The sequence below is a fragment of the Chrysemys picta genome, chromosome 9 (assembly GCF_011386835.1).
Source record: "Chrysemys picta bellii isolate R12L10 chromosome 9, ASM1138683v2, whole genome shotgun sequence".
Taxonomy (NCBI): Eukaryota; Metazoa; Chordata; order Testudines; family Emydidae; genus Chrysemys; species Chrysemys picta.
In genome coordinates this window covers 43,202,573-43,225,489 of record NC_088799.1, presented here as the reverse complement: position 1 = coordinate 43,225,489, position 22,917 = coordinate 43,202,573, and the positions used below count along the sequence as shown (strand labels likewise).

The following is a 22,917-nucleotide window of genomic DNA, read 5'->3' as shown; positions in this document are numbered from 1 at the left end:
TCCAGTTCTCTTTTAAACTCTGTTATAGTCCTAGCCTTCACAACCTCCTCAGGTAAGGAGTTCCGTAAGTTGACTGTGCGCTGCGTGAAGAAGAACTTCCTTTTATTTGTTTTAAACCTGCTGCCTATTAATTTCATTTGATGACCCCCAGTTCTTGTATTATGGGAATAAGTAAATAACTTTTCCTTATCCACTTTCTTCACATCACTCATGATTTTATATACCTCTATCATATCCCCCCTTTGTCTCCTCTTTTCCAAGCTGAAGAGTCCTAGCCTCTTTAATCTCTCCTCATATGGGACCCGTTCCAAACCCTTAATCATTTTAGTTGCCCTTTTCTGAACCTTTTCTAGTGCCAGTATATCTTTTTTGAGATGAGGAGACCACATCTGTACGCAGTATTCGAGATGAGGGCGTACCATTGATTTATATAAGGGCAATAATATATTCTCAGCCTTATTCTCTATCCCCTTTTTAATGATTCCTAACATCCTGTTTGCTTTTTTGACTGCCTCTGCACACTGCGTGGACATTTTCAGAGAACTATCCACGATGACTCCAAGATCTTTTTCCTGACTTGTTGTAGTTAAATTAGCCCCCATCATATTGAATGAATAGTTGGGATTATTTTTTCCAATGTGCATTACTTTACATTTATCCACATTAAATTTCATTTGCCATTTTGTTGCCCAATCACTTAGTTTTGTGAGATCTTTTTGAAGTTCTTCACAGTCTGCTTTGGACTTAGCTATCTTTAGCAGTTTAGTATCATCTGCAAACTTTGCCACCTCACTGTTTACCCCTTTCTCCAGATCATTTATGAATAAGTTGAATAGGATCAGTCCGAGGACTGACCCTTGGGGAACACCACTAGTTACCCCTCTCCATTCTGAGAATTTACCATTAATTCCTACCCTTTGTTCCCTGTCTTTTAACCAGATCTCAATCCATGAAAGGACCTTCCCTTTTATCCCATGGCAGCTTAATTTACATAAGAGCCTTTGGTGAGGGACCTTGTCAAAGGCTTTCTGGAAATCTAAGTACACTATGTCCACTGGATCCCCCTTGTCCACATGTTTGCTGACCCCTTCAAAGAATTCTAATAGATTAGTAAGACATGATTTCCCCTTACAGAAACCATGTTGACTATTGCTCAACAGTTTGTGTTTTTCTATGTGTCGGACAATTTTATTCTTAACTATTGTTTCGACTAATTTGCCCAGAACAGACGTTAGACTTACTGGTCTGTAATTGCCGGGATCACCTCTAGAGCCCTTTTTAAATATTGGCGTTACATTAGCTAACTTCCAGTCATTGGGTACAGAAGCCGATTTAAAGGACAGGTTACAAACCTTAGTTAACAGTTCCGCAACTTCACATTTGAGTTCTTTCAGAACTCTTGGGTGAATGCCATCTGGTCCCGGTGACTTGTTAATGTTAAGTTTATCAATTAATTCCAAAACCTCCTCTCGTGACACTTTAATCCGTGTCAGTTCCTCAGATTTGTCACCTACAAAAGCCAGCTCAGGTTTGGGAATCTCCCTAACATTCTCAGCCATGAAGACTGAAGCAAAGAATCCATTTAGTTTCTCCGCAATGACTTTATTGTCTTTAAGCGCTCCTTTTGTATCTCGATCATCAAGGGGCCCCACTGGTTGTTTAGCAGGCTTCCTACTTCTGATGTACTTAAAAAATATTTTGTTATTACCTTTGGAGTTTTTGGCTAGCCATTCTTCAAACTCCTCTTTGGCTTTTCTTATTACATTCTTGCACTTAATTTGGCAGCGTTTATGCTCCTTTCTATTTGCCTCACTAGGATTTGACTTCCACTTTTTAAAGGAAGTCTTTTTATCTCTCACTGCTTCTTTTACATGGTTGTTAAGCCACGGTAGCTCTTTTTTAGTTCTTTTACTGTGTTTCTTAATTTGGGGTATACATTGAAGTTGGGCCTCTATTATGGTGTCTTTAAAAAGCGCCCATGCAGCTTGCAGGGATTTCACTTTAGTCACTGTACCTTTTAACTTCTGTTTAACTAACCCCCCCATTTTTGCATAGTTCCCCCTTTTGAAATTAAATGTCACAGTGGTGGGCTGTTGAGATGTTCTTCCCACCGGAGGGATGTTGAATGCTATTGTATTATGGTCACTATTTCCAAGCGGTCCTGCTATTACCTCTTGGACCAGCTCCTGCGCTCCACTCAGGACTAAATCTAGAGTTGCCTCTCCCCTTGTGGGTTCCCATACCAGCTGCTCCATGAAGCAGTCATTTAAAGTATCAAGAAATTTTATCTCTGCATTTTGTCCTGAGGTGACATGTTCCCAGTCAATATGGGGATAATTGAAATCCCCCACTATTATTGAGTTCTTAATTTTGATAGCATTTCATCATCACTCTCACATATGAAAAGCAAACTGGCAATTCAAAAATCTCAACATGAAAGATGACCAACATCTACAATACACCACGCAATTTGAAAAGTTTACTTCAAACTTTAATACAGTAATGCAAGTCACAGTAAAAGAAACTGGAAATTAGCCTTTCCAGGCAATTTATAACTTTGAAGATCTTTAATTTAGAAAATGTATCTGATTGTATCAGGAAAAAGCTTTGAGAATCAAAGGTCCCAATCTAAGAAAGAAAGTATTAAGAATAAAACCTTCCTCAAATGTGTTCTGTTTTTTATGATGTTTGGGAGCTTATAAACTAGTAAGAGCAGCTTCTTTTAGCTACAGTAACCGAAGACTAGTCCTAGAAGCCTTCACAATTCCCTTAAGACGGGAGTCACAAAATCAGTGACATTAGGAATGGAAAAGATGTAGTAGACATCTTAGCCCATCCCATTGCCAAATACAGGTATCCACCTACAGTTAGGGGTTCCATTTTTGCTATTCTTTTCCTTGAATTATATGTTTATTTTAGGCACATTTTCAAGATGTATGTTCTGGGTATTATTGGTTAATTTTCTTTTTAAGAATTCCACAGCATTTCAATCAACATTTTCCTTTCAGATATAATTTTAATTTCAAAGACTGCTCTTTCACTAACACAGGAAAAGCTATATGCAACAAAACATGTTCAGTTCCTGTCTTTAAGTAAGAGGCATAATACTATAGCCAAAGTTGAAAAAAGGAAATAAAAAAAAAAATGTTACTGTGAAAACTGACTTTGTGGTTATCAGTTAAATCCTAAACCCAGAAACTCTATACGTAGTGCTTTCTCCTTTCTAGTTGTCCACCACTTTCTTCAGGACAGGGTTCTCAATGCGCAGCCAAATCAGCACACAGCTGCATCCCATGTGACATCCTCATGGCTATACGGTAGTATATATTGTGTGGATGCAGCCCACATAACACACAGAGCTGCATGTGCGGCCAACAATGGTAAATAGGTTGAGAACCAATGCTTCAGGGAGACTATTTGACAGCCTGTAGCTCTCACAGTAAAGGAATTTTTCCCAACATTCAACCTAAATTTTCTTAAGTTCATCCCAATATAGTTCTCCACACAACTCATCTGAAAAATGACAGGGTCATTACTAGTATTTAAGAGAAGTAGGGTCACTTCAGGGAACAAACCAGATTAAGGCATGAAGCCTGAAAACCAACACTCTGGAGTGCTTAGGTCTTTGCAAGTTCGCAACTATGAAAACAATCTAAAAGAAAAAATATTGCATCAAAAGGGCTTGTCTACACTTACAACAGTGGAGCTGTATCACTGTAGCACTTAGTGAAGATGCTACCTACACCAACAGGAGACCTTCTCCTGTCAGCATAGGTACTCCACCTCCCCGAGAGGCAGTAGCTATGTCAACAGGAGAAGCCCTCCCATCAACATAGTGCTGTCTATACTGATGCTCAGAGGTGTGGATTTTCCACACACCCGAGCGACACAGTTATACCAATGTACGTTGTAGTATAGACCAGGGCTTTGTATCAACATGTAAGTGAGACAACTCTGTGGCAAACCAGTCATGAAAAAAATTAACACTATAGAGCTGAAGATGCAGCTACTATATGACTAACACTGAACTAAGACTAGCTGAGACAGCAGATATGTTACAGCTGATATGTTAAAGCATAGTTTAATGCCTCCAGTTCTAACTACTTTTGTGCTTTTGCAAGAAAACACAGTCCCAGGGTATGTCTATGCTACAGTGGCATAGACAGACATGTGAAAATATAATGTAAAAATTAAAATAGCCATTCTGCGATTAACTTTTTCTCATCAACCCAAGATGTAGTTGACACTTGTAAAATGAAATTGACAAACTGACTGAGCTTAGTACATAATTTAAGGATGACATATTTCCACATATTTCCTTTGAAAGGAACATTTCATTGGAAGTAATATACTGATTCATATAGGAAGCAAGAGACAGTAGTTGACGTACAGGTTTCTATTCTCAGACTTGGAGTCATGGCCCTGTCAATACCATGAAATCCTTCTATCCACTTGTCATTGCCCTTGCTCAGTGAAGAGAACAGAAATGGCAAACTGGTCAATTAAATTTTGCTTTGTTTTTAAGCAGAGTCCCTTATCCAAAATTAGGAGTGTCTGTACAGACACTGCTTGCTGAATCTACCCTTGGGATCATATGATATCTCAGGTAGCAGCTTTGCTTTCCAGCAAATGTTGTATTTTTGCCTCACACCCTAGATCCAAAAACATAGTATCCCACATATTCCATAAACCAGTTACTAGCGGATCCATTATATTATGAAAATGGAGTTATCCATCTGGCTCGTCATCAAATAGAAATACCAATTCCTCAGCCAATTCTAGAGGAAGGACGCAAGAACGATTAAGGAGGCAGGAGGAAAATTTCCAACAGGTGAGAAGACATGATGAGATCAACTTTCTGCTCAGATCAGCAGAGCTCAGACACTGGTAATGGGTAACTGTTCCTCTGCCCTGAGACTTCTTACAGAGAAGGTCCTAAAAGATACTTTACTTCCCCCTATTCATCAGAATCTACACCATGAGAGAGTATGACACTCACAAAAGCCACTGCCAACAATATGCCTATGACATTTGGTTCTGTATCTCATTTTCCAAAGATGCAACTAATGCCATTAAAATGTTATAATACTTACAAGAAATCACCTCCTGGATGAAAAGCAGCTGTTTCAAATGGAATCCAAACAAGATTGAAGTGATACTGATCAGATGGAAGAACACACACCAAACAACTAGCCAGGAGGCTACCCCACTTCTTCCACTAAAGCTCTGTGCCTGGCTTGCCTCATCACTGAGCCTAGACCCCTTAGACAATTAGCAGGCTAAGAAGAATACCAGGACTGTAAAAAGGAGGGTGAACCCCTGACTGTGGGGGGGAGGCCATCCCACTGCTGAACAGTTCCTGCCCAGGGATGGCTCCCACACTTCTGGCTAGTGAGTGAGCGAGCGGGGCCATGATAGCAAAGCTGCAGAGGGCTCCTTGCATAGCTGAAGGGCCAGTGATATCCAATCCCTGCAGGTGCAACATGTGAGAAAGGTTGTAGACCTGGTGGGACAAAGCAGAGATCTCTGGCACCCTTAGTTGATGCGTGACAGAGTGGGGTCTGCGACCGTGGGGCTGAAAAGGGCTTCCTGCACAGCCAGTGACACCTGATCCCTGCAGGAAGGACAACTATTACCAAATGGGTCGTCCCCCCCCCCCCCCCCCATTTCAGTGTGTCAGCTGAAATCTATGTTTACAGGCAGTTACTGATTAAACTCAAATCCTGCCAAGCCTACTTATCAGCTAGTGTGCCAATGACCAAAAAAAAATGCCTTCTTTCACCTCCATTTTACTAAGAAACTTTGCTCTTTTTTCCCATATTAGGACCTGGCCACAGTGATCCATATCTTTGTCACCTGCAGGCTAGATTACTGTAATTCTCTGTATCTAAAGGTGATATGAAAACAATGCAAAAACACCAACTTGTACAGAATGTGCCCTATATTCTAGTCCCTCAACTGTCTCGCAGTCTGCTTCCACTATCATTTCAAATCCTTCTCTTCAAAGACATTGCAATGGGGCCAATTGCCTCCCAAGAACCCTCCTGTGGACAGGGTACCCTGCCTCAGTTTCCTCTTTTCAATTCAAAAACTCACAAAAGGCTTTCATGAGTTCAGAATAATTCAAGCAGCCGCTCCTAGGCCTTGTAGGCCTCTCCTAGCTGGATTCTGCAAGATCTATCTTTTGTAGTAAATGTTCTGGTCATGTTAAAAAAAAAAAAATCCTACTCAAACCAGAGCTTCCTGTAACCAGGGCCAGGAAAAAAGCTGAAGACTTCACAAAGTCCACTAGGGACCTTGTCACGCCAATCAATCTGGAAGTCACTCAGATACTCACTGATGGACCACTACAAACACTTGAAATGGACTGATAGTGTAAACTTTCTGGAATGCCAGATATTTTACTAAAACCACAAAAGAAAAATTTCCTTTTCTTCTGACAAAATCTGTTGGAGACTGAATCTCTTCCTCACAGAGTCTTTTACTGGAAAAAGCTCCCTTTCATATTCTTCTGAGCACTATGGCTCCAGTCCAGTTGAGAAATGGTTGTATTACAATTTAGTAGGAAGTTTGTGTTAAATTGCCATTTTGGCTGGCGTGTGGATCCGCACCAACAACCTATTCAGAGTGGCTCATGAAAGATTAAAGTTACTCCACTGGGATTCAGAAGAGAGAGTTTCACAAGTTACATTATCTTACCTTCTAGAATACTGAATATCATCAGAGTCAGAACTGAAATGAATCAGCCAACTCTATGGTGGAAGGGGAGAGAAAATATTATTTGATTCTATTGTAAATTCTCAGAGTAAGTGAAATGGAAGCAGGAAAGGCACAGCAAAGGTAGAGATGGCTATGGTGGGCTGTATACACATCAGTAATTCTCAAAAAGAAGAACAGGAGGACTTGTGGCACCTTAGAGACTAACAAATTTATTAGAGCATATATGCATCCGAAGAAGTGGGCTGTAGTCCACGAAAGCTTATGCTCTAATAAATTTGTTAGTCTCTAAGGTGCCACAAGTCCTCCTGTTCTTCTTTTTGCGGATACAGACTAACACGGCTGCTACTCTGAAACTTATCAGTAATTCTAAATCTGTTCTACCCTTGCACCACTCTTTTCTCTTCTGAGACCAATAGACTTCCTTGCTATGAACCACCATCACTGGAAAAGATGCTGCTCTGTCTCTGATAAAGACAGAAACATTTAGGAAAGACCAAAAGAGTGGATCTTAGAAAAATGTCACACACCAAAAGTTGAGAACTCCAACTTCATGTCAGATCACCCTAGCGTTCCCAAAAAGTTCACTATACCCAAGTATTTACTGCAAAATAACTGCACACCTTGCATCTTAAAGAGCATTCCGTTCTATGCAGAATGGTAGTTTGAGGGAAGGACTGACATCAACAGATAATGTAAAAAAATTGCCTTTCAACTGATTACTTATATCAGGGGTCAGCAACCTTTCAGAAGTGGTGTGCTGAGTCTTCATTTATTCACTCTAATTTAAGGTTTCACATGCCAGTAATACATTTTAACATTTTTAGAAGGTCTCTTTCTATCAGTCTATAATATATAACTAAACTATTGTTGTATGTAAAGTAAATAAGGTTTTTAAAATGTTTAAAAAGCTTAATTAAAAATTAAATTAAAATACGGACCGGTGGCCAGGACCTAGGTAGTGTGAGTGCCACTGAAAATCAGCTCGAATGCCGCCTTTGGCATGTGTGCCATAGGTTGCCTACCCCTGACTTATATACACACATATCCGGCATCATGAAAGGACTTCAGCAACTCACTGTCTCGCCAATCTCTTAGTTTTCTTAGGGCCATATTTCTTTCTTCAAATCCTTTAAGCAGAATTACCTGAGACAAGTACAAGTTGGCAAAAGTGGCCTTTTGTCCTGTTTGCTCTTGCCAACTGATGATCCGTTGGCAAGAACAAATGGTACAAATGCCCAGTTTTGCCAAAAAAGTTGGGACATCCAGGGCAGGGCTTAAAAATGGGACATATAGTCACCCCAGGTTGTTTCAAGAGCCGCCCTGGCAGCTCTTACCACAGCTCAGCTTCCAGCCAGAACAGGCAGCAGAGCCTTGGGGGGAAGGGGAGGAGCAGGGGGCAAATGTTCCACCTCTCGAAGTTAATCAGTCTTGGAACTCCAGTAACTTCCCAGCTGCTGATGAAGCTGGCTCATTACAGTAGAAGGTCTACAATAACTTCTCCCCCATTTAACAGCATACATTTTCCAAAGTTTACTTCCCTTCTGCAATGATGTGCAGAAAATTTGAGGTCTATCAGGGTTCTCTCTCTTATGGAAGAGGGGTTTTTTTGTTGTTGTTTTTTAAATGGAGATATCCCATCTCCTAGAACTGGAAGGGATCTTGAAAGGTCATTGAGTCCAGCCCCCTGCCTTCACTAGCAGGACCAAGTACTGATTTTGCCCCAGATCCCTAAGTGGCCCCCTCAAGGATTGAACTCACAACCCTGGGTTTAGCAGGCCAATGCTCAAACCACTGAGCTATCTCCCCCATGCCCTCCCTGGGTTGCAGGGAAAAGGATACTCAAAGCCTTAAAATCTCAAATTGTGATTTTTTTTCCAGTTTATACTTAATTTCTAGGCATAGCCTAACTTCACCAAACTACCTAAACAATCTTTGTGTTTATTAGAGTGGTTTTAAAGTCATAACAAATGGAAACTGGATGCAATGTTAACTATAAAGTGCTTGCATGGCTCTAATATAGCTTCCACTTACAAAATTTAATACATTTTAAATATTACTCAATTTCAATTATAGGTTAATATTGGATATTGATGTTTCAATGTAGTGCTTTTCTAAGAGATTATAAATATGAATAATTTTTAGAGCAACACCTGTTTACAAAGCTCTAGCATATTTTTAAGAAGGTACTTCAAGTTTAGGTCAGTAGAAGTGATAGATCAGTGCTGTGTTTGAAAGGTACAAATTTAGGATCTTGAGTCCAACAATTGCTATCATTTCTTCACTCGCCACCATCTCTGTCCCTGAAGGCTTACCTCAGTTCTCTCAATTCACTAAAAGAGCTTTCATTTGATAATTTGCACAGTATGCCTCAAAATACATTCTAGAAATAAGTCTTCTCAAAACCCATTTTTAAAGAATTTCACAAGCCTTATTCTATTCTGCTTACAGATTTCATGATGGAATTGTATCTGTGCAAATACTTATGTAGTATGCAACTAATAGTTTATTCTCCCTAAAAGAAATTCCATATCTGACAGACAGCTTTCATTGTAATTTGAGGAAAAGGTAACTCATGGAAAGGAAAATAGTTAAATACAATGGTAGCCATTAGTTTTAATAAACATGTCTTGCTTAGAATGGAGCCTGCAGATTCTTGTGTGATAGGACAAGTTATCTAAATAGTTAGGACTAACTGTAAGATAGACATGTATCGCCTATACATTTAGAAGGGTGTCTATGCATTTAAAAATCATCAGTAAACAGAAGCATGGAGCTTTAATTTCAGTTTGGTCCATCAGTTTCTTGTCTGACTGTAAATTTCATTCTGTTTCCGCCACTAAAAATAAGCTTGGGTAAGAGCAGAGACAATATTGCACTAATAAGGATTTTGCATGACTTTCTTGCTAAGGCAAGGCAGCATGTATGGAATACCACATGAAAGTGCAAGTTTAGAGGAATCTTACACCTTATTTGAACACTCACAAAATCGAGGAGAACTGAGAGAACCAGAAAGTGACATGCACTACCTAATCTATAAACCTTCAATCTAAAATATTAACCTCAGCCTTCATTTCCAGCAATCACCCTACCACAGAAAGATATTTTGATCAGCTCCAACATTCCAGACAGATAAACATGAAAAACTAGCAGCATTTTTGTTAGCTGCATCTCCAAACGTCTTCTGTTCTATCACATCATTTGAAATCTGCTATTGCAATTATTTGATAGGCAATTTTCAACCAAGTTTTATTATATTATAGTGAAGGTTGGCTGTAAGACTTTCTGTAAGACTATGTTTTCACTGGAGACAGTTTCAGGCTGAAAAAGCACAAGGGGGGTTGAATTAAGATTGTACCGGCAATACCACTTCTGCCATTTGCTAACTTCTGAGTGCTTGCCTTTGCATTCCTAATGTTCTTTTAATGCAGCTCTGTGTGTCAAGTACAAAATGCGATAGTCTAGATCATATCCCCTATGGACATTACCTACAGCTCCCCATACACAATTCTGAATTATTGCCAAGCTCTGCTCGAGAAAAATTTAGGACTGGAATGGCAGGTGTTGCAGGTTCGGAGTGCAATGCATTGGTAAGGTGTGTTGAAAAGCTTCTCAGTGCCAGTTTGTGTTTTACTCAGTTTAAGACAATGTTAATTCCTTACTTAAAAGCAGAGGTGATGCTTGGGGGGTGGGGGGAAATGCAGGGTCACGTGCCCCACCTCATCCCAGATTTGCTGTTTGGCTTGTATTGAGCATGCTCAGTAACACTGCTGAAGCTGGCTGTCCTCACTCTGCCCTGCCCTTCCTCCTCCCCCTCCCCCCCCAGTATCAGAAGACTTGGGCTGTCTCTGCTTAAAAGAGAAAGAAAATCACTCACATTTTAGAAACAAATCTGAATTATATTCTGTAAGTGAAGCATATTTTATTAAGGATGATATTCCATAAGGTACAGATATTAAATACAGGTATATTTTATAAGCTATAACAGGTTAGTAACTTTTCCTTACTGTAGGCTTTGATGCCTTCCTTTAAAAGGAAAGAGAACTAGTACGTGGAGGGGTGCATGTATTGTTTTCATCTGATTATGTCATTGCATTTTAGTTCCTATATACAATTGCAGCAGCAACTATATAGAAACTGCTTAGTCACATCTACAGTCAGAGATTCCATCGCAGCAGGATGTACTGAAGTACTGTCAGCACACGTATCTACATAGTAATCACTGTATGAAACCTTACTAATAGTTCCATTTCAGGGGGTTTTGGCGGGGGAATGATGGGGGGCGAGGGAGGGGATTTTTTGTGTCTCCTCTGCACTTCCAAACACGAATACTAGAAAGAACCTATCAGCCGGAGGACCAGGGCTTGAAAAATCCATTAATCTATAGAAAGTAGCAAGCATTCTCAGGTGAGCTATTGGATCAAATTAGTAAAGAAAAAAGCAATACTGAAGATGACTGAAGCCTCGGGAAGACAGAAAAGTATCCTTTTATATTTGAAAGGTTCTCTATAGTTATAAAGACTAAAATACATTTTTCTTTTAAAAGGTGTAAACAAGTTCTGCAGAAATTTATTTTGTTAGATTTAAATTGATTGTGTAGGCCCCACTACTGGCCAGAGAAAGATTTCTACTCACCAATGGCAATTGGAGATTTCATGCTCTACATTTCCAAGAATATCTGTTTTCATAATTATCAGTTTTGGTAATTTGCCTTAATATAGGTATCAATAGAGATTTACATATCTACTCACTAAACAAATCTGTGAAGATGTGAAACTGGTTGAACTTGTATGGAAATAAATGTATTATTCCCCCACAAATATTCATCCTCAACACACTAGAAAAGTAGACATTTTAAGCCCTTTATTGAGTCTCAGTTCTACTGTTTCCTAAGTATGCTCCTTTATTAAGAATTTGAAATCTGTTTTTCCATTAGTTAACTAACAAACCGCTGGTCACACTTCCTTTAGTAACAAAATGAACTACTTTAATATTTGTTAGCATTGCTGATAAGAAGTGATATACAACAGGGCGGTAACCAAAAGCACTAAAGTTACCCTTTATTTTACATATGGAGTAATTTGTGTACAGAACACAAAGAAAAATGCACTCAAAAACATTTTAAGATTAATTTTAAGAATTCAATCTAGCCAAAGAAGGTAGTTTTTTTACACTTAGAAAAATCTCTTACTACTCCGTTCTCTGAGTCCCACTGCTCTCAACTGATATGTTTAAATATCTTTGTACTAAATATAAGTTTTCAGTTTTCTGAAACAACTAAAAAATGCTAAATTAAACTTTTCAGCAGAGACTTTAATGGGGAGAAAAACAACATAACACACTTAATGTGCTTTTAAAAATAACTTGCCATCAAAGCTGACATTTTATTGGAAGATTATAATGTTACCATTACATGGACAGGTGAGCTACAGTGTTAGGTATTTCCTCAAAAAAATGTCATTCCCCTTTTTACAAGTTTTCAAGAGGTAACTAAGTTTGAATTATATCCAAAGACCACACACTTTTTTGCATGATTTTTTAAATTTAGGCCATTTATTTAGGTATCCAAATACAGCAAACTAACTTTAGGCACCCATGTATTAAACAGTTGGCCCAGGTTATTAAGGCAAGCCAATACATCATCACCTTACTCACCTTTATTTTTGGTGTGTTTCTTATTATGTTCTCCTCCTTCCTATTAGAGTAGAACTAAGTTTCATTAACACAGAGACAACTCTTAGTGTACAACAGGTACAACGTAAGTGTTACTATGAGGTTTGAAGAGATAGTGGGGGCAATTAAAACATTCATAATATTGTGCACAGAGAGTTAGGTGCCTAACCAAATAGGTAATTTTCAAAAATAATTCTCTTACTCAAATAGTGCATGCTCTGGTGCATCTAAGAAAAATATCAAGCTTTGCATGCATATATGTATATGTGTGTGTTTTAGCCACAGCAATGTATGGCGGAAGATAATATAGCAGGGGAAAATTAAGGTTTTTTATGGATTCAAGTTAGATACAAAGGACACCCACACTAAAATCAAACCAAGCTTTCACTCCTGGATAGCAAATCCTGTAGTCAGGATTGCTATTATATCTGGTATTAAAATGTAAATTAGTGAGAAGAGTGATTAAACATGACATCACTTGGTCCATATTCATTCTGCAATTTCCTTATAGAAATTTGCAAGATGTTTTTAACTACTGTATATACTCGATCATAAGGCGATTCGTTTATAAGCTGACACCCCCAAGAGGGATAAGTAAAAATGGAAATTTTTTTATGACCCGTTCATAAGCCGACCCTATAGTTCAGGGGTGAGCAAACTTTGACAGAACCAGGGGGTCAGGGGAGTAACCCCTGTGACCACCCCCCAGATGACCCCACCCCTAGCCTGGGACCCCCACACTCTCCCCATCCCTTCCCACCTTATCTGGGGAGGGCTAGGGGAGGATGTCTCTGGCCTGGCTGGAGCTGCTCCGACAGGCTGGGCAACGCGGTCACAGCCTGCTCCGGTGGGCCAGACCAGGCGGTGCGGCCGCAGCATGTTCCAGCGTGCTCCGGCGGGCCGGGCAGCACGGCCAGAGCCTGCTCTTGGGGGCAGGGCCGAGTGGCCCGACTGCAGCCTGCCAGCCCTGGAGCTGCAGCTGCTTCGGAGGCTGGGGGGAGAACAGCATGCCCAGAAGTGGAGAGATTCTGGCCCTGCCTCTTCCCTTCTGGCTGTGCTGCCTCTCCTTGCTCCCTCTGTTGGGGGAGGGGCTGTGTCCCACATCTCCTTCTCTATACCCGTTCATAAGCCGACCCCCTTCTCTGGTGCTTCCCTTTTTTACTAAAAAAAAATCGGCTTATGAATGAGTACATATGATATTCTATATCTGAAAGTCAAGATGTGATTTTGCTTTGTACATACACCATGCAAAATAAAAGTTCTGGAGTCTGAGCACAGCTGACAGTGTTACTGGCTGCTCTGCAACTATTACTATTAATTTTTTAGTGCAGACAATGATAAAACCTTATTCTTGTTAGTAAAAACAGCAGAGAAGTCTTGGAAAAGATCCTCAGAATAAATATGTGCAATCATAACGTGTTCTCAATAATCACTCTTTTAACCTTAACCACATTAAAATATCATTACCAGAATTCTACTTATGGCAGAAAATTCTCTTAATTTACCTACATTTTATGAAACCCAGAAGTGTACTACAGAGCTTACTAAGTTTTAAAGAGAGGATCCTAAATAAAAGTTTAGCTGTAAGTCCTCGATATGCTTAAAACATAAGTTATTCGGCTCTGGATCTAATTCTATTATACATAAATAGTAATCTCTTCCCCCCCACCACCCCCAAAAAAACCCAAAACACCCTTTCATGATTTAGAATGACCTCTGTGGAGGGGTTACAGCCTACTAATTTTAGCCTTCAAAATGATCTTGAAGAACCAAACAGACAGTGCACAATACACAGCACCATAAACCTAAGGTCTAGTTTGACTAGCACCAGTTACCTAATGAGAAGCTACAAAATAACTTTGATGACAATGGGAAAGATCAATGTCATTCCCCTCCTGAATAAACATTTTACAATAGCAATCAGGGAATTTCAAGCGGTGGAGTTTTCTTGACATATTTACACCCCATTCGGAATACACTTTTGTCTGGGCCTAGTTTATAATGTTACCAGAAATTTAAGATAAGATACAATCTCATCTTATGCTGGGTACTTTATCTACTAAGAGAGAAATCCTAAACTATCATCATGCTACCAACAAGATTACAGTACAGTTCACCAAAAAAAAAAATCTTAAGAACAACTGTATGCTGGCTGACAGGCTCAATCACTTCTCATGTCACAAGACTATTACTGAACTAAATGTAAAAAACAATTCTCTTATAATAGCAAGTCAGTGACAGACAATCTTACAAGCACAAGTAGGGCTGTGGGACTTTTTTTTGTGATTTTTATTTTTAAAGATCAGGTAAGTTTTGTACTATTATACAGGAAGTCTAAATAAATTGTCAAATGGTACTTCTGATACTAATAACTAATTTGCTTATTCTAATTTACACATTATTATTTTGTTAAACCCCTTTAACTAGAAAAGCCATACATAAATACACATCAATATGTATTATAAAGAAAATATACATTGTTTTGATCCCATCTGTTAAATGAGAAACTTTCTGTATTTAAAAGTGAACTAAAGTATATTTTTGGCTCTGAATAGCTCAGAGTATTATTGCATTTCTTTTGTAACAGTTTATGACCTCATAAACACCTAAACACTATAAAGAGATGCATTTCCTGATGATACCCTAAACTGCTGTAAGGAAAAACATAGGACTCTGCATTGGAGTTTTTGAAAAGTAAGTAAAAATATTAATAATTTTCAAATATTTTGTTGTAAATGGCATAGTTCCTTTTTAGATCCACATTTTACATAATTATTTTTAAAAGATTATATGTCTCTTGCCTTAAAGAAGTTGAAAAGTGGCAAAGCCACAGTTTAATCTTTTTCCTTGCACTGGCTGTGCTAATTAATTAATGTCATTTTCTTAAGGTAAAATACAGGTTTTAAATAAATTTCCAACTAGGTTACCATTTTTTTTTCACAGAAATAAAAATTAGTTAAAAAAGCCAAAATGTACCCTTAGACAAAACTAGAGGAAAAAAATTCCCTTCCACAAAAATGTTAGGTCACATTAGATTTTAGGGGAGCACTTTGCAAAGTAAAGGCCCAGTCCTGCCAAGTTACTCTCACACCCCAGAGTTATTCCTGCATAGAGTCCTACTACGAGTATAGGATCAGGCCCTAGTGCTGGAAATTGTGTCACATTAGAAGATTTTACTATATTATATATATACACACACACACACGAGTCAGTCTCCTGTAATATAAAGATATAAATAAATATCAAAAAGCATGTAACCAAATTAGAGGTGAATACTGTGGTGTCCTAACCAAATTCTAACTTAGGTAATTAGTTTGCCTACCTAAAATTCTCCCTGTGGTTTCATTTGGAAACAGTATTCTTCTTCAGTTCCATCCTAAAATGTTGTGCAGTGTTGCTGTGCGTTGTTAAACAGTAGCCGTTTTACATCCCAGAAGTGGCTCCATTTCAGTGATGGATGAAGTGGTCCCTGTTATAGTTTGTATATCAATTCGTTAAGTTTGTAAAGCATTTGAGGAACCTTCAGGATGAAAGGCACCATACAAATTAAATATAAACAACATTAGTTCTCATTCAACCTCTTCAGAATAGGCCTAAAACCAATCCACACATACAAAGCAATTCGAGATGTGCACAGAGCTAGATCACCGGTAAAAGCTAAAAACCTCTCAATTAATAACTGCTAAAATCTAAAACAAATTTGTAATCAAATGTCCTAGATTCAGATCTGTTAATTTGAAAGGGACTGAGCATTCCAAGTAAAGGTGATTATCAGCCTCAATCATGGGTTCCACTTGGGGCTGAACTCTTAAAAAATTACCAAACATTTCCCTAAATTTTACTGAATAATATCAGCTTTGCGAGCTAACAAACAGCAATTCTGCAGCCTACAAAGTGATAAAACAAGCAAATAATTACTTTAAATGTATTGACTGAAAGTGTTAATGGAAATTTGCTGTGATTTCATGGCACTTAATTTTTCATTTATTTTCTCTGTGTCCAAGAAGTCAACTAAGTCAGTTCACAAGCAGGAAGGAGCAAACAGTCCTATCAGCCCAGGAAAAAATTTTTACCCAATGTGTCAGGATGCGAGGGGGCTTTGCCCCTTTCTATCACCTGCCCTTGCAGCATTCCCGAGCTCAACCCCACTATTTACTATTTCAGTACAAAGCAACTAAAATATATATATATATATAGGCCCTGGCCTTGTTAGCTATACATATTAGAACAGCCCAACTACTGAAAGGCCTCATTTATCTTTTGTATATTGGCCTACTCTGGGCCTCTGTGTGGTGCACTTTTGCAAAGGTGAAGTCACTTATACTATTCTTTTTCCTCATCATTACTGCCCTGGGAGATCAACTCACTAGCAAGACCACTAATTTCCCCTCATTTAGACAACAATTCATACTCCTAATTAATTCATACTCCACAGCTAAAAACGTGAAGCATATCCTGGTCTCATTAAGACAGATCATTTTCTCACAAGACACTGACAAGCAGATTTTTGTCTCCACTGGTTTTGTAACAGGAAGTTTGTTCAAACCCCAGATCCGAAGAGGAAACAATGCGTGTCAACATCAAGCCACGACAGAAGGTGCAGCAGCTAGTGAGGCATGGAGACCCTCCCCGCGATATTTGTCCTCAAACTGAAGACACAGAACTGGCTCTCTGGGCCTGCCCCTACAGAGGCTGAGTTGGGGGAGGCGAGAGGAGAGCCCGTGCCCAGATCACCTGGCTCTGCCCAAAGGAGAAGTTCCTCACTCAGATACTCAGGAAGGAAAAGACCAGAGAGACCTTCACACCAGCCTCCCCCGCTCCCCACCACGGGGCCTAGGGTGGGGAGGAGCAGATCTTCACAGGAGCCTCCCCCTTTCCCCAATCCCCGCAGGGCCTAAGGGGGGGGGGCTCCACACCAGCCCCCCTCCGCAGGGCCTAAGGGGCGGAGAAGAGGCACCAGACACTCCTGCCCTCAGGGGCTCTAACAGCCCCACTCCGCCGCCTCTCCAGGCCCGGGCCCGCGCTCGGCGGCAGAGCCCAGCCGGAGCGGAGGAGCTACGGCGGCGGCGCGTCGGTACCTTCGCTCGGCTGCCGATGAGGCGGCGCGGACGGGGCCTGGCGGCAGCTGCCTCCCTCCTCTCAGGGTCGGGTCCGCGGCCGGGCGGGGGGTCGCTAGCGTCTCCGGCTGTGCCCGCTCCCACCCTGGCGCTCTGGAGGAGGCGCACGACGCGAGGCGCTGCCTGACGGTCTCTCGCTCGCCCCCTCCCCCGCCCCGCGGTGCTGCGCAGCGGCCCTTCCCCGCCCTGCAGCTGCGGCGGCGGCGGCGGCCTGCGCCCAGCTCCCCGCGTCGGCCGCTCTGCTGCCCCCGGCGGCGCGGCGGGATCAGCACCGCCACCGCCCTCCCGGCTCCTGCGGCCGCTCCCAGCTTCCACCCCCGCCCCGCGGCTGCTCTGCTCGGCCCTCGGCAACAGGAACGGACCCCTTCAGCCCAGCTGCCAGCGGCCCTGCGCGGCGCGCCTCCCCTTGCCCAGAGCGACCCTTGGACCCGCTTCCTGCCGCCCCCCCACCGACGTTACACAGGCACCGCAGACACACTAACCGCCCCATACCGCCAGCCACAGCACACACTAACCCCCCAGCACCACCCTCATAGCCCCCAGCACCGCCCCGATGCCCCCAGCCACAGCACACACTAACCCCCCAGCACCACCCTCATAGCCCCCAGCACCGCCTCATACCGCCAGCCACAGCACACACTAACCCCCAGCACCACCCTCATAGCCCCCAGCGCCGCCCCGATGCCCCCCAGCCACAGCACACACTAACCCCCAGCACCACCCTCATAGCCCCCAGCACCGCCCCGATGCCCCCAGCCACAGCACACACTAACCCCCCAGCACCACCCTCATAGCCCCCAGCACCGCCCCGATGCCCCCCAGCCACAGCACACACTAACCCCCAGCACCACCCTCATAGCCCCCAGCACCGCCCCGATGCCCCCCAGCCACAGCACACACTAACCCCCCAGCACCACCCTCATAACCCCCAGCACCGCCCCATACCGCCAGCCACAGCACACACTAACCCCCCAGCACCACCCTCATAGCCCCCAGCACCGCCCCGATGCCCCCCAGCCACAGCACACACTAACCCCCAGCACCATCCTCATAGCCCTCAGCACCGCCCCGATGCCCCCCAGCCACAGCACACACTAACCCCCAGCACCACCCTCATAGCCCCCAGCGCCGCCCCGATGCCCCCCAGCCACAGTACACACTAACCCCCAGCACCACCCTCATAGCCCCGATGCCCCCAGCCACAGCACACACTAACCCCCCAGCACCACCCTCATAGCCCCCAGCACCGCCCCGATGCCCCCCAGCCACAGCACACACTAACCCCCAGCACCACCCTCATAGCCCCCAGCACCGCCCCGATGCCCCCCAGCCACAGCACACACTAACCCCCCAGCACCACCCTCATAGCCCCCAGCACCGCCCCGATGCCCCCCAGCCACAGCACACACTAACCCCCAGCACCACCCTCATAGCCCCCAGCACCGCCCCGATGCCCCCCAGCCACAGCACACACTAACCCCCCAGCACCACCCTCATAACCCCCAGCACCGCCCCATACCGCCAGCCACAGCACACACTAACCCCCCAGCACCACCCTCATAGCCCCCAGCACCGCCCCGATGCCCCCCAGCCACAGCACACACTAACCCCCAGCACCATCCTCATAGCCCTCAGCACCGCCCCGATGCCCCCCAGCCACAGCACACACTAACCCCCAGCACCACCCTCATAGCCCCCAGCGCCGCCCCGATGCCCCCCAGCCACAGTACACACTAACCCCCAGCACCACCCTCATAGCCCCGATGCCCCCAGCCACAGCACACACTAACCCCCCAGCACCACCCTCATAGCCCCCAGCACCGCCCCGATGCCCCCCAGCCACAGCACACACTAACCCCCAGCACCACCCTCATAGCCCCCAGCACCGCCCCGATGCCCCCCAGCCACAGCACACACTAACCCCCCAGCACCACCCTCATAGCCCCCAGCACCGCCCCGATGCCCCCCAGCCACAGCACACACTAACCCCCAGCACCACCCTCATAGCCCCCAGCACCGCCCCGATGCCCCCCAGCCACAGCACACACTAACCCCCCAGCACCACCCTCATAACCCCCAGCACCGCCCCATACCGCCAGCCACAGCACACACTAACCCCCCAGCACCACCCTCATAGCCCCCAGCACCGCCCCGATGCCCCCCAGCCACAGCACACACTAACCCCCAGCACCATCCTCATAGCCCTCAGCACCGCCCCGATGCCCCCCAGCCACAGCACACACTAACCCCCAGCACCACCCTCATAGCCCCCAGCGCCGCCCCGATGCCCCCCAGCCACAGTACACACTAACCCCCAGCACCACCCTCATAGCCCCGATGCCCCCAGCCACAGCACACACTAACCCCCCAGCACCACCCTCATAGCCCCCAGCACCGCCCCGATGCCCCCAGCCACAGCACACACTAACCCCCCAGCACCACCCTCATAGCCCCCAGCACCGCCCCGATGCCCCCAGCCACAGCACACACTAACCCCCCAGCACCACCCTCATAGCCCCCAGCACCGCCCCGATGCCCCCAGCCACAGCACACACTAACCCCCCAGCAACACCCTCATAGCCCCCAGCACCGCCCCATACCGCCAGCCACAGCACACACTAACCCCCCAGCACCACCCTCATAGCCCCCAGCACCGGCCCGATGCCCCCAGCCACAGCACACACTAACCCCCCAGCACCACCCTCATAGCCCCCAGCACCGCCCCATACCGCCAGCCACAGCACACACTAACCCCCCAGCACCACCCTCATAGCCCCCAGCACCGCCTCGATGCCTCCCAGCCACAGCACACACTAACCCCCCAGCACCACCCTCATAGCCCCCAGCACCGCCCCGATGCCCCCCAGCCACAGCACACACTAACCCCCAGCACCACCCTCATAGCCCTCAGCACCGCCCCGATGCCCCCCAGCCACAGCACACACTAACCCCCAGCACCACCCTCATAGCCCCGATGCCCCCAGCCACAGCACACACTAACCCCCAGCACCACCCTCATAGCCCCCAGCACCGCCCCGATGCCCCCAGCCACAGCACACACTAACCCCCCAGCACCACCCTCATAGCCCCCAGCACCGCCCCGATGCCCCCAGCCACAGCACACACTAACCCCCAGCACCACCCTCATAGCCCCCAGCACGGCCCCAATGCCCCCAGCTACAGCACACACTAACCCCCAGCACCACCCTCATAGCCCCGATGCCCCCCCAGCCACAATAAACACTAAACCCCCCAGCACTACCCTCATAGCCCCCAACACCGCCGCATACCGGGTGGAGGGGAAGCAGGAGGAACAGGGTTTGGAGAGCCCAGGGCAAACTTAGGGTTACCATACGTCCGGATTTTCCCGGACATGTCCAGCTTTTCGGGCCTCAAATCCCCGTCCGGGGGGAAATCCCCAAAAGCCGAACATGTCTGGGAAAATCGGGACATCCGGGGCCGCTGGGCCAGGGGCCGGGGCCGGTCCGGCTAGGGTGACCAGATAGCAAATGTGAAAAATTGGGACAAGGGATGGGGGGTAATTGGTGCCTATGTAAGAAAAAGCCCCAAATATCAGGACTGTCCCTATAAAATCAGGACATCTGGTCACCCTAGGCGGTGCTGAGCCGGGGGCCGGGGCGGCGGTGCTGAGCCGGGGGCCGGGGCGGCGGTGCTGAGCCGGGGGCCGGGGCGGCGGTGCTGGGCCGGGGGCCGGGGCCGGGCTGGGGGTGCTGGGCCAGGGCCGGCGGTGCTGGGCCTGGGCCGGGGGTGCTCGGCCAGGGGCTGGCCCAGGGCCCGAGCCGAGCCAGGCTGGAGAAGCCGGGGGGGCCAGATTGGGACGTGCCTCCTCCCCCCCACCCTCCCCAGCTTACCTGCTGCCTGCTTCAGGCTTCCCGTGAATCAAATGTTCGTGGGAAGCAGGGGAGGGGGCGGAGTTGGGGCGGGGACTTTGGGGAAGGGGTGGAGTTGGGGCGGGGCCGGGGCCCCGTGGAGTGTCCTCTTTTTGGACACTCAAAATATGGTAACCCTAGCAAACTGCCCCTTTTACCCTGCCGCCTCCATCTTTTGGGGTGGTGCTGGTTAGTAGCAACATCAGCAAACTATTTTGTAGCATCCTCAGTATGTCCATAATATACTATCTGATCAGCAGTAATGTAACCCATTAAAGTAAAATTTGATTCCTGTCTTAGAAATGAACTGTGAACCACACCATTGCCTTACAGTTTCTTGGTAACAAGTACCGGTATATAAAAAACAAAACACAGGGCAAGATAGCATCCTGCTTTATGGATTTTTTTTTTTTAATCCCACAAACCTTTTGAATCTATTTGGCAGCCAGGGCTTACCTTTACATTGCTACAAAATGGAATTGGGGAGAAAACATTTGACTCATTTGAACCCATGTACTAATCCACGAATGCACAGTAAAAATAAACAACATAGAAACCAAAATCTTCAAGCAAGAAAGGGGAGTAAAACAAAGATATAACCTCAGTTGACTCTTTTCATCATCCATCAATAACCTGCTGTATCAACCCTATTGGCATACTCTCCAACCCCAGGATTCTTACTAAACTACTTTGAGATAAAGTGCATACTGCATATTGATAAACTAGTCATATTATCACTTACATAAAATAATCTTGACAGGAATTTTCACCTGTTAGAGTACATGGGCCCTACAGGGGAAGCCTGAAAACCCCCAAACCATGATATTTTTTAAAAATCACCCTTGAACACTAAAATCTTATTGCAGAGATATAGATATGGAATATGACCTAAATTATACATACCTGAGCCTCAAAATAAATGCATCAGGAAGGTTCAGATTGAAGAAAAAGGTCTGTGAACCTTCTGTGCCATAAATAAACCATAGATTCCAAGGCCAGAAGATACCATTGTGATCATCTAGTCTGACCTGTATAACATAGGCCATAGACCTTCCGCATAATAATTGCTAGAGCACATCTTTTCCCAAAACATCCAATCTTGATTTGAAAATTGTCAGTGATAGAGAAACCACTAGATAGATACAATCCTCCAATAAAACTCCTGTTAAGTTATTCAAGTTATCACATTTCGCTATGTGGGAGGGAAGGCTGGTCCAAACATAAAAGCCAGTTTTAACATTTAGAACAAAATCTCACATCTGGAGTTCTGCTAACAAACACTCCATGTGCCCAGAACTCCAGCAACAATGGAGAGGCAGAACTCTCATTTCCTCCTATTCAACCCATACCATCCCACTAAACTCCTGGTGCCATCTCACCCAAAGCAGCTAACACAACCTTCACTGTAATGCACTAACTAAGGGATCAAAAATTAAATCCAACTGAAAGCCTGATTCACTCCTATTTATCAGCATTCCCTGAATTCAGCAACACTAACCTTCCAATCTATGCAGCAAGTA

General features: G+C 44.7%; 1 protein-coding gene across 6 annotated transcripts in view; it reads right to left on the bottom strand.

The window, feature by feature from the left end:
• The window catches only part of CAB39 (calcium binding protein 39), a 59,507-nt gene extending 41,773 nt beyond the window's left edge, over positions 1–17,734 (bottom strand). The window contains exons 1-3 of one of the 6 annotated variants that reach the window (XM_065556980.1): positions 17,469–17,676; positions 15,713–15,859; positions 12,373–12,412 (exon numbers count right to left, since the gene is read on the bottom strand). The gene's annotated coding sequence lies outside the window, so the exon portion shown is untranslated. Of the gene's footprint in view, positions 1–12,372; positions 12,413–15,712; positions 15,911–17,124; positions 17,212–17,468 lie in introns of those variants that run through there. The other 5 variants (XM_065556982.1, XM_005282496.5, XM_024103289.3 and 2 more) reach the window with 5 other exon arrangements.
• Between the last annotated feature and the right edge of the window lie 5,183 nt (positions 17,735–22,917).